Source organism: Excalfactoria chinensis, chromosome 3 (genome assembly GCF_039878825.1).
Source record: "Excalfactoria chinensis isolate bCotChi1 chromosome 3, bCotChi1.hap2, whole genome shotgun sequence".
In the NCBI taxonomy this organism is placed as follows: Eukaryota; Metazoa; Chordata; class Aves; order Galliformes; family Phasianidae; genus Excalfactoria; species Excalfactoria chinensis.
Window position 1 is genome coordinate 61506491 of NC_092827.1, and position 15433 is coordinate 61521923.

Sequence of the window (15433 nt, forward strand, 5' to 3'; positions counted from 1 at the left end):
GCTCTGCAACATTTGAAAAATGCATTTTGTAAGTCAAGAGTTGAAGCAGAAGGTAAAATTTACCTATCTGCCAAAAGCCAGTGCAAAGTCAATGTACCATTTCTTTCCTCAAAAATGTTTAAGTGGAAAAAAAAAAACCCTACAGTTTCATGCTGGCCTTTCCCAAAAGGATGAGCTTCAAGATCATTCAGATGGAAAATAATCACCATAGAAATGAATACTCTAATAGAGGAAAAAGAGAAGTTTCTTGCCACTGTGAAATAAATAACATCCCTCCAACCCCACCAGCTAGCATTACTGTGATAAATGTCTACAGAGGGCTAGAAGAAGAGTATTTCTGTATTATCACAGCTAGAAATTGAACAACACATTAGCTTGAAAGAGATGCTGCATTCCAAGCAGAAACAGCCCCACACATTTAGAAAAATGAAACAACCTAACCACTTTGAACTCCTTTGAAAAAGTAATTTAATGCTTCCCCAGTAATTCCAGGGAAAATAAAAGATTCATTTTAAATACTCTTTCTAAATACCATCCAGGTGTAACCATGATAGCTGATTCTAGAAAAAAATAGGAAGAGATAATGTTGGAGTGCTTGTGAGTGGTCTTTATTCTTCTACACTGCCCCTCCTTAGGGCAACTTTGCCCTTTCTCTTGACCTCACATGCTCATTTCCATAAATGACAAAGAGTCACTACTCCAAACTAACAGCATCTTATATCAAGGTGTAATTAGCATAAAGAATTGTTTCACAACATCTCAGGATGACAAAGAACCATAGGACAGGCAAAAAGTATCAAGGCTATGGAACTGAGAAGCAGTAGATAGGCTACTCTTGCTGACTAGAGGTTGAATGCCAATGACTAAAGGCATCAGTATTTTTTTTTACTGTTTATATGTTGGTCACTCTGAAAGTAATGCCTCTTATTTATTTATTTATCTAGCAATTATTTATAGAGACCACAATTGATACAAAGAGTACAATAACACTACTTGATAGGGCAAATTCTCAGCTACAAAACAAGATCTTCTAACATATTCACCACCATTACACTATGCATTTTTTGCCAGTGGTGAAAATAAACCTGCATGCTGTGCTCATAAAAAATGCACACTAATGGAGATGACCCACTGTTTCAGAGATGCTATGATCGTATTGCTACTAGGAAAATGTTGACCACGCAGTCCATCTTTCAAGAGTCTGAACAGAGGAAAGTCAGAAGGCACCAAATCCAGACTGTATGGTGGTTGTGACAGGACAGTCCAGCCAAGATTGGCAATGATCTTCAAATTGGTATGAGGCCTGGCATTACTGAGTTGAAGTAGGAAGAATGCCTTCTTCTCTGGCCTACTGCTGGAAGTTCAAACTTTCAGCTTCATCAGCATCACAGTGACATATGTAAGCTGGAACATGGCTTGTCTTTCACATCACTGTCACCACTTCTGAAATACACTCCCCACTACCTGGCTGTGCTCACATCCAATGCTTTGACTCCACAAATATTTAACAAGCATCAATGAATGTCAATGGGTGCCATTTTTTCCAGTTGGAGGAATTCAGCTTCATCTGCACTTCATGTCAGGATGCCACCTCTGACATGGGCAAACATAATAAAATAAGAGACATTATTTTGGAACAATGTATGTGTATGATAAGTACAAATATGTGTACATAATTTTGGAGTCTTTTTGTATTAGACCTACAGCTCAAAGGGAACTGCCCATTTTTCTCGGGGAAGTTCTTTATCTGCAATAGTATCATCTATTTAATTAGTCTTATTTTGATGGATGGTGGCTGCTTTCAGTCTGCTTTTATTGACTATATTTTCAAATAATTATCTTGGGCATATCTGTGAAGTTCTTATAAAAAAAAAAGCCTATAAATAATAGATCTTTCACTTGATTCAAAACAGCAACACATTATTCAACAGGGTCCTACTTGTTTCTCTAAAGCTCACTAGAAAATTGCTAAGAAACTCATTTCAGAAATCTATGAAGGTGCAGTTAAAGAAGTGCTCTAAACTCTGTCATGAAACTGAGCATAAGGACCTATTCCAGGGCTCTTCCACAGCCCACCCTAGCAAATGTGAGTATTTCTAAGCCCTCCCAGGGTTCTGTCCACTCCTCAGGTTACTTGAAACTTAGATCCTCTTGCTATACACCAAAGAGCTATCACAGCATTTAGCCAGAGGAAACAAAGGAGGAAAGAAAGAAGCTATTTCAAAGGAAACTGGAGAATCAAAGACAAGCTGTAGCTGTGATGCTGCAAAAATGTTTGGTAGCAATTGAAAATTTGAGCTGTGAGCTTTGAAGTAATTTCTAGACTGTGTGCAAACAATTAAAAAGGGACCTAAGCATACAGAAGAGTGAATGCCAGTCAAGTCAGCAGTTTCCAAGATTCACTCATCATTTTGAAAACTATTGTGGATCTGCAACAAGAATGAATGTGTCCAGGACAAAATAAAATCTATAAAACCACATGTCTGGTGACCCTTTTATTACAAGCTTGCAACACCTTATTTGTTTTTTATGCAGTTGCTTGCATTCTCTCTTTTGTTTCCCCTATAATACTTGTTAAGCAAGACAAAGGTTAAATCTAGAATATACGTGAATTACTTGAATATTCATTTCAGCATAGAAACTGACAGCTTTACAACTATAAACTGCACTGACCAATTACACCTCATGTCCAAAAAGACCATACAGAGCCATAACAGTATCACAATCATTATAAAGCAATTAATGAGCCTTGTAAGTCTTAATAGTTCAAATAAAACTGTAACCTACTTTATTCGAAATTTATCTAAACATCTTTATCTTTGACATCAGGGTGAGCAGCACCATTAATATAAGCTTTATTGTTTAATGTAATTGTGGTTAGAGATAACACAAGAAATGGAATTACCCTTCTCACATTGTTTTCTGATGCGAACATTTTTGCTTTCTGTCTGGTACTGGGAACCTGAAGAGGGGAAACAGAAATAAGTAGGGTTTTTTTCTGTCTTCAGAGCAAAGTACATTCCTGATTTGAGTTAGTTCCTATGATTCTTGACCTACTTTTTCAGTGTATCACTGCCTACACCTATAACAAACAGAAACCCAGTTTTCAGTTTCCTTTGTGCATTCACAAATATATGCATTAATATCTGCTGTACATGTCACTTGTCTGCGAAAATATTACATCAATGACCTATCAGCTTTTCTGTGCATGCACAGAGAATACAGGTCTACAGATACATGTGCTAAAATAATAATAATAATAATAAAATCTGCTTTAAAAACTAAACAATTAATAACTTTTAAATAAAGGCAGCAGCAAACACCAGGCATTTGCCATGGCTGGTTGACTACATCAGGGCATTTGAGTCCGTAATTTACTGCTAATTTATTAGGGAGGCAAAGCTTCTCTTCCTGTACCCTGACTCAGCAAGCTACATACTACTTTCAGAAATAGGATAGGCAACAGTCCATGGGCCTGAAAAAGCAAGCATATTAATAGAAAACAAGTCACCTTGAAAAAAAGTTTGCAAAAGAACTCAGTCTTATAACACAGACAACCTGCTAACAGTTTTTCATAAACACATAATACTCAAAGTATGGTCTCACAGCCAGTGCTGCACTTGAAAGTCAACACAAGGTGGTTTAAGGACAAAAACAATTCTGCAAGTATGAAATTGCATTGCCACACACAAAACTGAGAAGATGCGTCCCTTCCCTTGATCAGCTAGAAACTCTGTTGCCTGATCCTCAAATCAGTCTTAAAGAACCCCTCTTCTGAAGTCTTTTCTTCCTTTAAGATCTTAAATCAGTTTATTTTATCCCAGTGTGCCCCATTAAACACTACTTCCTTTATAAAATTTTGCACAGTTTTGTGGATCGTGTCTTCAGATATTTAAATGTGCATTCTATTTTTACAGACAGGTGGCATTGCTAGTTTGAAACTAAATTCCTATCAGCTTTGAGATGAAGAAACTGAAGATTTGGTTTCTCTTCCCAGACACAGTGGTAAACCCAGCAACAGAAAACAAACCTCAGAGAATAGTGATCCTCTCTAAACTCCAGCTTTAAACTGAAAAAGTTACTGGAAATACATGAAAACTCAAACATAGTCTTATTTCATTCCATTCTGGAGAATTACAGTTCCAGATACCTAAATATCTCTGGGCATTGTAGGAGAACAAATTCTGAACACATCTCAAAACCATCTGAATTTCAGGCAGTGGGGCACACAAGGAAAGTTGGTTCACTGTGAAATGAAACTAACGTCTTCCTTCTATTACAGCATTTTGAAAGATCTCACATTTTTTGCATGTGACATCACTGCCTGACATCATGTGTTTAAGCTATGCAGGGAACCTGATGTATTGGTCTGTTCCAATTTCATCTAAGAACCATAGAATCACCAAGGTTGGCAAAGACCCAGAGGATCACCCAGTCCAACCATCACCAGTAATTCTCACTAAATCTTCTCTCACTTTGGGACTGAAACCATTCCAGGCAGTTAAACCATCTGTGAAGTCTCACACATTTGTAAAGCAGAGACATCTCTCACCAGAGGTTAGACTTTCAGCAGAGATATTGCCAGCAAATTTCTGGGGCAACTGTATATGTTCATCATATTTCAACAAGCACAGGTTCAGCTGCAAACCCAGAGATGCATGAAGCAGAACAATGAGGCCCAAAGGAAGATCCCTTCCCAAAAAAGAGTGAAACTAAGCTTTGATGATGTCTCTCATTCTGCTATAACGTGATCAGATTGCAGCTTGGATGAAGCAGAACTGCTTTCTTCACTCATATTTGCTCTCTATGACAGTAATTTCAAGAGAAGTCTTGTCTGATGTAGCTATTAATACGCTGTGTATTTAAGTAATTGTCTATATTTAAGAGCCTTTGATTCTCTTTGACAAGAGCATCTTGGCATAGATTTCTATTCTGTAAGAGCTACTATCTGCTCATATAAAAAAAAATAAAAAGCACATTCATTTCCTTAGCAATAAAAGCTCACTTGAAATTAACTAAATAAAACACTGACCTCTTAGTAGATAATAGAGGTCATTGTTAATTACAGCATGCTAAATCAAAGAGTAAGCATACAGATTCTAAATGCTACAAATTGTCTTGAATGGAACTGTTTCCTAGAAGAAAAAGTGTTGCAATAATATATATATATTTGCCTTCATTTAAAAATCATTTTTAGTGGGTTCCACTAAGGACAAGTCCCTTTCCCAAAGTCATGGCATAGACTACAAGCACAGAGAATTTATATCAAATGTTTTTTTGTAGCAAGCACTCCTTATGTAGATTATACTCAAACAATTGCTTAAAATGGCAAATTTATATTTATACCCAAGTTAAGGATGCCAGTAACTAATTATGTTTGATTTTGATGGAGAGGTACTCAATAGAATGTATTGAGAGAACTTCTGAGAATGCCAAACAGAACTATTCAAAGCTTGTGCTGATGTTGCAGCACAGAATGATGTGATAGCAGAAAACATCCAAGCCAAGTCTGAAGATGGAGTACTGTGAGCTAACAGCAGGAAACTGAAATCACATCATATTCACAAGACTTGTTGGATATGCCTTTTTTCCCCCCCCCCCCCCTCTTTTTTTATAGCTAACATCTCCCATCTGCACATCTGAATTTTAGGCATAAAAGGTTCAAAGCACTTTACACAGAACATTGCACGTGTTCACCTAGGATTGTCACAGGGCTTTTTCACTCAATTCCAGCAACAGCTTGAAGAAGGGTTTCATCTGCAGCTATCTTTAAGGCTGTTTATTTTCACAAAAATAACTGCATTCTTTTATCTTCAATTTTGCCTGCCATTCTGTTTTATCTTTCATGTACACTTTACTCTTCTTCTACCTCATGCTCTCCTTGCTGCATCTTCTCAAATAATTCCCTCAGCATGCTGCTCCTTTTCTTCTCCTTTTGCCTTAAGGCATGATGTTGTATAGTCTTTATTCCTTATTCTTTTTACCTTTCAGATAGCTGCAAGCAGACCACTGATCCTGTTTTAATCACTTCCTCGGGCATAATTCTAGTTGTGTCTATTTTCCAAAATGTGATTTATGGTCTTCTTCAAATCTTAGAAATAGTTGGAAGTGCTGATTAAGACCATGTGACCTATGGATGACTGAAACTCTAGGGACAGTAATATAACACCTTCAGTATATAGCACCAATGATTGAAAAAGGCAAAATCCTTATCCCTTTTTTTTCCCCACTCCCTCAGTTATACCAGCATAGCCCATAACTTAGCACAGCAGAAATTGTTTTGGTTACATGTTCTTCTCTCTCTAACATAGAATTTGGGAAGCTAAGAGAATCCATATCCCATCTCCTCTTCCTTAGTTAGTCACCAGCACTGGTTTGCTGCAGCTTCTCTTTTCTATGGTATTTAAGCTCAGGAGAAATAAATGTTTCACAGACAGAAAATAAGGGGAGTTGGCAGCACATCTGGAACAGCCAGACTGCCCTTGCATACTGAGACAGGGAAAACAGACAACATCATCCAACTGTTATTGCTCAGGACTTAAGGAAGTTGTGTCAGCCCCAGGAACAAAAGTGCCACTTGTATAGTGGTTTATTTTCTCTCTAATAAACACCTAAAAAAGTAAGTTTTGTCATCTCATCCAGTACAAAAGGTATAAAAGTGAATGGGTACAAATCTAGTTTAGTTAAATATCTTGAAAATTACTTGATTGAAGTACAGTTGCCAATACTCCCTGGAGCATCAAATAATGCTAATAAGAATACACTCTGGGTTTTCTAGTGCTTTAATCAAGATACAAAATTGAAAGTCAATCCCCCATCTTTTTTGTTTATTTATCAATAAATAAATCATTCTAATCCCTGACAATTGCACACTGTAAACTGTAAAATGTTTTACTTTATGCTTCCCTGTGAGCTGGAATTCACTCCTAGGCTTTTTTTAAGAATTTAAAAAATAAAAACCTGCAGATGACTTGGCCCTCTCTAGCATGGTGAAAAGCCAACAACTGTAAAAAAAGGAAAGTATTTTGATGTAAGAGTATATTGATTTCCCACAGTACTTATTAATGTATATTGATATCTGATAATGAAACTCATGCAGATGATGCAGGCATTAACTATCTAGATATATTCAGGAATATTCCTCTAAAGATGGAACTAAAGATAACTGAATGCTAAGAAGAAAAAAAATTTATATTTCTTTCTGATGTTCTTTGAATTCCTTTAATGAATATTTTACTAATGTTTTCAATAATACAAGAAATGCAAAACTAACCACAGTCAAGTTATTGCCAAGTGTCAGAATGTAAAAAGAAGGAATGAAACACACTAGTTTTCCAGATGTAATTAAGAGCAAACAGCAAAGAACTGAATTAACTCTCAAATCTGTGAGGCCTATTCCTCTGTAGGACTCTTCAATTTAACCCTGTGGATATGAGGAAGACAAACAAACAAACAAAAATAAAAAAAGCACAAATACAAAACTTTGCAAGCCAAACTTCATATGAATTTGCAGGTCTCTGCAATAAAGATACCCCTCTAATGAATGATTATCACATACTACACCTTTTCCTCAGAAATAAAGCATTTATAGAAATAGGTATATTATTCATGATCCTATCACATGTTTTAAGTATTACTCACATAAATTAACACTTTATACAAAATGCCATACTTATTTACTCCTCAATTTTAAAAATTAAGAGGGATTTGAAATGACAAACTGGACCAGATCTCACAGAAGGAGGGTCTTCCTTCCCCTACAATAACTTATTTCACAGTTCTAAGACAAATGACCCTGAGTAAAACTAAAACCCACAAGAAAAGATGCGAGCACAGTAAGCCCCTTTTTGTGGAGGGAGGGAAGGGTTGTTAGTTGGTCCTGGTAACTATTTAGTACTACTTGGAAAGTCTGAGTAGTTTTACCTAACATCATTAACATCAATAAAAATTTATTGAAACAGTAAACTTTTTTCTTAGAGAAATATTCCTCATTGATATAGCAAATGAATCTCTACTTCATATGGCATTGCATAACACAGTTTATATCTCTACAGCTCCCTCAGAAGACGTGCTCAGGATATTTCTCAAGCTGATTAAAATGACTGATTTGTGACATTGCTGAACAGTACTCAAACATCAGCTAAGTTAAACAAATGTACTCTTTTGTGGTTTTGTTTTGCTGCTACATTTGCACAGATGAATATTCAAATTTGCCAAACATGAGCTAATCAGAATAAAAGATTAAGTGTACATGTTCCTCCCTTTTTATATGTCCTCACCTTCTATTTAACTGCTCCCCTGATTTGAGAATATTTTTCTTTCTCCAGAACAAAGCGATCAGTAGCAACTATCAGTACTCATGAAACAAATCCATTTCTTTATACGTGACTATTTCCACCAGGAAGGACAAGGAAGATTATCAGCAGGTCTTCTGATAATTAATATTCAACAACTTGTAATATCCTGTTGCAAGACTGTCTGGTGTTCCCTAGTAAAGAAACAAGCCTCTCTTCATACAGCAGTGTCTTCTCATTCCTTCAAGAACTTCTCATATTAAGATGTTTTTCTTTTTTTTAACCTGAATAGTAGACTGTGAAATAAAAAACAATCTTTAAATGCACACATTTTACCATATAACCTTTTGAGTTTGTATGCTTTGTTTCTCAGGTTAAAGTAACTCCTCACATTTTAGGAGGAATAAGCCAAATGCAGTTAATAAAGCAAAATAATGCATACATTCTAAGAACAAGCTCACTTGGACATGGGAAATATATGTACAAGGTAAGCTTACCGTATGCACTATTGACATGCATATGAACTTCAGCATACATGATCACACTAATTTGAGCATCACAGACCAGAAGATCACATAAGACATTTTTCAAAAAGTTTATGGCAAGAAGGGCTGTATTGATTAATACCACTCACATCTTTTGTGGAAGGTTCACTGCTACTGTGCCCAGTTCAACTATAAGAGAAGCTCTAATTTCAAATCCTCCTTTGAGATATCTCTTGTATTTTGTTATTGTCCTTTATTTTTTCTGCCTATAAAAAGGCTCTTTTAAATCTCAGGACAATGGAGTGTTGTAATGTAATCTCCAATTATTTTCATTTTCTGACTACCCAGCAAGGTATGGAATGCCTTATCTGTTGAAGCAGAAGATAACAGCAAAGAAACAACAACAACAAAAACCTAGCTCCACTCTCCAGCAAAATATACCCAATACTTTATGTGGGATCTATGTTTTATGTTAGTTAAAAAAAAAAAAAAATTACTGGATAACATACTTTATCCTTGACACTCACAGAACACAAAATTTGCAGACAAGTTACATACGCAAGAGGAAGGTGGCTCAGAGGTCAAGGCAAGCAAATTCATGCCTCCATTCTGTTTAATTAAACATGGCTAACCAACATTAATAAACTTATCCGATGAGCAGAAGTGTTGAAATATGTATGATGTATATATGTTGCCAGTGGGAGCTTGGGCATAGGAATTTGAGAAATATAAATCATCAAGAACACACATAGGACCAACTCATACAACCATACAACATACCTTACTGGAATACTGCTGCTGTGCTGCCACAGCATGTCTGCTTTCATAGTTTATATCAAGCAAGATACAGAACGTAAATATATGAAATTCACTGGTGCATGGCCATGAGAAATTGGTGTAGAGCAGGAGCCATTTAAATGACTAGCAAGAAAATAAGGCTTCTGCTGTAAGCCCTGGAAAACTTCTGATATTCTTTTCCATAAACAAACCTCCAGACTTTTATTGACAGTAAGAAATCAGATACTTTGATAATAGAGTGTTTTTCTCACTTCAGAGAGAGGCACTAAAGCACAGGCAACTCCATGCATCCTTCTTTCACAAGTTCTCGGCATTTGCATTTTTATGCTATGTACCTCAACATGTGCTGTTGGAAAAATAAGCTGTAACTCCTAATTCCAGACAGTCATAGCTAACCAAAGAAAACCCCTGGTTGCTGAACCAGTGCTAAGCAATCTAAGATCTCTTGCATTTCCTACCATCAAGAATTTATGTAGGAGACTGATAACTGAATAGGAAGATGGGGGGTGTTGCTAGTTCTTGAGGCTACAGAAGGGGTAACAGTATCTAGCATATTTTCACTGAGAACAAAGCAACAGGATCAGAATTAATCTCCCTTGTACATGCAAGCAAGCAGAAAGGATCCTAAATAATAGTTTTGATGCACTTCAAGTGAGAGACAGCATGAAGGAGTTATCAAAAAGAATTAGAGAAGTTGCACTAATGGGCATGCACTGTCTGCCAGCTCCAGAGCAGAATGAGAGTTACACACAGACCACATTACATGTAGAATGGGATATTAACTTCTGTTACTATACTTACATTTGAGAGGGTAATTTATCAGTTTATACATGGGAGGTGTTGCACCAACTACTTTGAAATCTTTATATGAGAGTATTACAAATGTGCCAGGTCTCAATTTGCAGAGTCCCTGTAGAATAAACCAGTATCTATATCCTAGTTAGTCTTTGGCCTTCCACATGAAATAAACAAAAAAGCCACACTAGATAAACAGCAGTTTTGATGTTTAAGCACCCAGAAATCATAAGTATTTGAAATTACTTGCTCTACACATGGCTAGTTGGTGTGGCAAAATAATCTCAGTGAAGTTGTTCCTGCCCTCTTGTCATGGTTTTGTGGTGTTGCTGTCAATATTCCACATCATAACATCATGTGCAGTATGGATCATTGCAAGGTTCATGCTCCAGTTCTGTGGAATGGCTGCATCCCAAGTACTCAGCTCTCAGAGGAGAACTACATATCCCAGAGGACGTCGCAGCCAGAGATAAGTCATGGGAGGAGGACATATATAATCTCACTCCCAGGCTGGAGTTCCCTCTCTCAGACCCTTGGAGAGTGGGAAGCGTTCCAGCCGTGTCACCTAGAGTTCACAGTAGGCCTCTCGGTTTTCAGGGACTCTCTCTCTCTCTTTGTTTGATTTATTAGCCCCAATTATATTGTACAACCTCTAGCAGAGGAGATCTTGCATCAGATGCCAACTTCAGTTAACTTGCCTAGCTCATAAGAGGTCCTCGCTTCTTCCCAGAGAACTGTTTGAGACCAGCCACATCTTTCAATCCTCTCCTCTAAGAAGACTTAAGACTACCAGCCCGGCCACTTCAAACAAAATTTAATCCATTCTTTGTAACAAAGTCAGTCTTCGCTGCAGAAGACTACAGAACAGTTTTACACTAGTCTTATCACCATCTGATTCCAGGAAAAGACAAAAAACAAACAAAGTAATGATTGTCCAGAACAAAATTCACCTCAATAACTGCTGTCAGCAGTTCACCTTGCTTTTCTTTATGACTTACCTTTGGGTTCAATTTCAGTTAAACCTTCTTGCTCTTGCCCTTTTCTGTTGTTGTTGTATTTACCTCTGCTATGTAAATGATAACCAGCATCAAACTTTAATAGCTTCTGACTGTCCTCACTAGTTTGCCTTTGATGCCCTGATGTGGCAAATGTAATTCAGAGGCCAGGATTGCTGGCTGTGGGCATCTGGATGCCCTGCCCTCCCCTCCTTTCTCACTGGGATTCTGTATCACTCCATCTGTACAAAAAATAAAATGGGTTGGTGCTGGCCTGTGGTGTCACAACCCCTTTTGAGAACCTTTGCTTCATTTGCCAAACACAGATCACAAAAGAGAAATGTTCTATAATTACAACCAAAGCCCCCATCACTTAGAGTATTCCAGTAAATGTTTTCTTTTTCAGTGCTTTAGTGCTTGCCAATACATTAAAAAAAATTAAAATTAAAATTAAAAAAAAAAAAAATTAGTTCTGACTGTAGCAGAAGCAAGGAAGCCTGCTTTACTACAGCTCCATTCATGACTTCTTTGGATTCTCCGGTCCCTTCTGACAGGGAAGGTACAGTAGGTCTCTTCTCTCCCTCTCTTTCTCTCTGATTCCACGAAACTTATGAGCTATTTTGAGAAAGTCACTAGACAAGTTTGATTACCAGCAGATTCATAAGCTTTTGGTTAAAGGCATATTATATAGATAGTGAGTGGTACAGATTTTAGCTCCCTAAAAGAGTGTTATAAAAAAATCTTTGGTATTTTATAAGCCCCACCCAAGTAATCCCACTTAAGCATAGCATGCAATTCAATGAGATAAACAAGGCACAGAAAGAAAATATCAAAGGTAGAACAGAAAAACAGGAGCCGGTTTTACTAAGTCTTACTAAGAGAGAATGTTAATGAAATACTAAGGATAAATCATAAGTTGCATCACTTACTGTCAGTAGATAAAGCCAGGAAATTAAGTACTCAGTGAAGCAAAGCAGGACCCCTGTGATCTGAGTGGTAATCTAAAATATATCTGTGCAAAGTGGAGAGAGAGAAGAGACTAACCCAGGGAGACGAACACTGTTCATTTCAACTGTCAAGATGAGTAAGTGAAAATAAAGAAGCTTTCAGCTTCACAAGGAGCTCTTACAAGCTCCTGAGTAAAGAAATAAGTGCTTTGTTACCTGAAAAGATAGCCTTTTCAGGGTCTTGCCTCTTATTCACTTGCATAAGCAGACTGAGGGAGAAATTAAAAGCCTCCTGCAATCTTTTATATCCATCAATTGTTGTCAGAGAGGTAACTAAACGTAAGAAATGTTGGATCCTAATGCTATCCCTTCATTAAATATTCACTCTTTGCTAATCTGTTAGTACCATGCAGCTGTAAACAATGACTTCACGTGCTAGGCAGTGAAGGTAAAGGTCTGAAGTATGTGTCTATTCCTACAGCCTTTGACACCCTGAATTTTCGTGTAGGATGATTAACCTTTGTTAGGAAGACCAGAAGCAGCACACAGCAACTGATAATAAATGGCTGAGGTTTCTGATAACTTAGCTCCAAGGATCATAGTTGAAACCTATTAGATGGCTATTAATACCTCCTTTGCCATTGTGGTAACCTCTTCTGTCTGCACATGACCATTCAAGAATTGCTGGCTCTTCAGCTACCAATAATCACCACCCAGCTCTCTCCTCAATAAGACGTTAATGAGAAAGAATTAACAGGTCAAGAAAAATTGCATGCACAATCTTCTCTATCTACAGTTCACCACAGTAGGTAACCTCCTATGAAATAAACTCACAAAACAACAATGAATAGGCTGGAACACATGGAAAACCAGGAGACAAGATATTCCATGTCAAAAGGGTACAAAAAGAACGAAGACTGCTTAAAAATCACTTCTGCACTGAAATAATCTTAATCAGAGATTAAGATCTTGTTTTCCACAGCCTCCATCCTAGCCTTCTGACTATCCTTGGAAGCAAGAAAACTGCTTCTGATGAGTTTGTTGCAATACCAGGCAAAGAATCATAAGAAATGGCAATAATCACAAGACCAAAATAGCTGACTCACCCAGCTGATGGTAAAGGTCTCTAGCAGTAGAGCACTCTTCAGAACACAACCTTCAACCAAGAGACAATCTCCCTTTGGAGGCTAGCCCTTAAATGAGCCCAGAGTGAGGTGGATCCTGTGTGCTCTCCTCCTGGTCATATGGGAAGCATGGGTGAATTGCTTGCACCTGTGCTTTCTGGGCCAGCCATTCCCTTCACCAGGTACTCAATCATCAGTTCACTCTGTAACATAACAGTTCCCCTACACCTGTCTAATTGAGAAAAATAATAATCCCCATTATTCAGTCTAGTTTAGAAAGAAAATGTGCATCTTTTTCAACTATATGATGCTGTGTCAAAGCTTGGTTAGGAAAAGCCTGTTTCCACCTATCAGTGTAACTGCCCACCTTGCAAGGGTGAGAATGAAACAAAACAACATATTCTTTTTTTGAGAATGTCTGTGGTAGATCTAAAGCCCTGTTGTTTATGCAAGAGCACTGCTGCCTTCAAGCTGTCAGTGGTGTTATCTTCTCTCATTCAGCAGAACGTGAGATAGCAGTCAAAATAGTCTATATAGGTTGTGTTTGATGGATGTCTAGTGGAAGTTCCCTAAAACATAGTCAGGGTACTAGGAAAGAAATGCAAAGATGGTTAAACTTTTTGATAAATAAGGATTTAGGCAGAAAGGGATTTCCATAATACCTCAGTGTTTAATTCCTGCTGATTACAGTGTGATTTAGGTACACAAATATTCTGAAATTCTTCCATGACTGTCTATGTCATTCATAAGGTACTCGACTGTATTTTGAAGTCCAGCTCCAGTAGGTTTCTTAAGGCAAAAATCTTCTAGTTTTGTGTTTACTTGTCTGGGCTCTAGTTAACTAAATTACACTCAGTTCCCAGATATAACTGAAATCAAATATTTATAATTAGTTCAAGCAAATGTGTATGTTTGCATAATCCATACCGTATCTTTTTATATAATGGTAAGTGCATATATATCTCTCCTGAAGACTGATATGAAAATGCACAATCTGTAATTTATCTGCTAAAGATAAATAATAAAATAACAAATAAAGATAAATAATAATATATTCTGTTAAAGAATAAATTTTCTACACCATCTGACCTCTCTTATAAATGTTCAGCTGGACAACTGCAGCATGTTCACTTAAGCAGTGTTTATGAAAGGACAGTGTGAGCAGCATCAAAGTATCTGCTATAGAATTTGGCCACTTAGTGCTCTTGCTGTCAGTGTCAAAACCCATGCTGAGTCACAGTTAAGTGACTGAACTGATACAAGCAAATATGTTCACCAAGTCATTTATTTACTCATTGTTGCTACAGGTCTGTGAAATCTGCTATATGTACATATGTACATATGCTATATGTATTAAATAATTAATCCACTCAGCTCAAGATGAAGTCCTTTAAAATGTCCATCCTGACAATTGCTGTCAGAATGAATGCTTCGATGCTCAGAAAGGAAGTACAAGGATAGCTAGTCAAGAGCTATTGCTCACATCCAGAGTAGTTTGCATGCTTTTTGAAAGAAAAAGACATAATCTGAAGAAACTGGGAATTTAACAGTGTAAACTGGCTGGTTTGGGACTAATTTGAACATTACACATTTGAAAATGGTGTAATTTAATGTATGTCTGACTGTCTAGGTACATCTGTTGTAGGCAGAGAGATGCCTGTAAGTTAGAAGTTATTTACTGTCAGGGACATGCGGTCAATGTTATTGTCTATTACAGGCATGTAAATATGCAAGAGATGTACTTCCATAATGACTTAAAACATGTTCATTAGAGATAAGGCAATACAAGACTCATCAGTGATTTGATAAAGAGAAAAGTACTTTCTCATGTCCCTGAGCTGGAAAACTATTTTCTTTGCTGCCATTCTTGTGAGTTTCACTGCTGGTAAGAACACTGAGACCATCAATCATAGAGTCATAGAATGATTGGGTTGGAAGGGAATTTAACATCTAGTTCCAACACCCCAGTGGTCATAAGCCACCATCAATAAACCA

At 37.2% G+C, this 15433-nt stretch overlaps 1 long non-coding RNA gene across 1 annotated transcript; it reads right to left on the bottom strand.

Moving 5' to 3' along the window:
- Positions 1-848: 848 nt before the first annotated feature.
- LOC140250597 (uncharacterized) lies at positions 849-13505 on the bottom strand. Its single transcript, XR_011903211.1, has 3 exons — positions 13421-13505; positions 2906-2962; positions 849-1593 (listed from the first exon to the last, which is right to left on the bottom strand). It is a non-coding gene; the product is annotated as an uncharacterized lncRNA (long non-coding RNA).
- Between the last annotated feature and the right edge of the window lie 1928 nt (positions 13506-15433).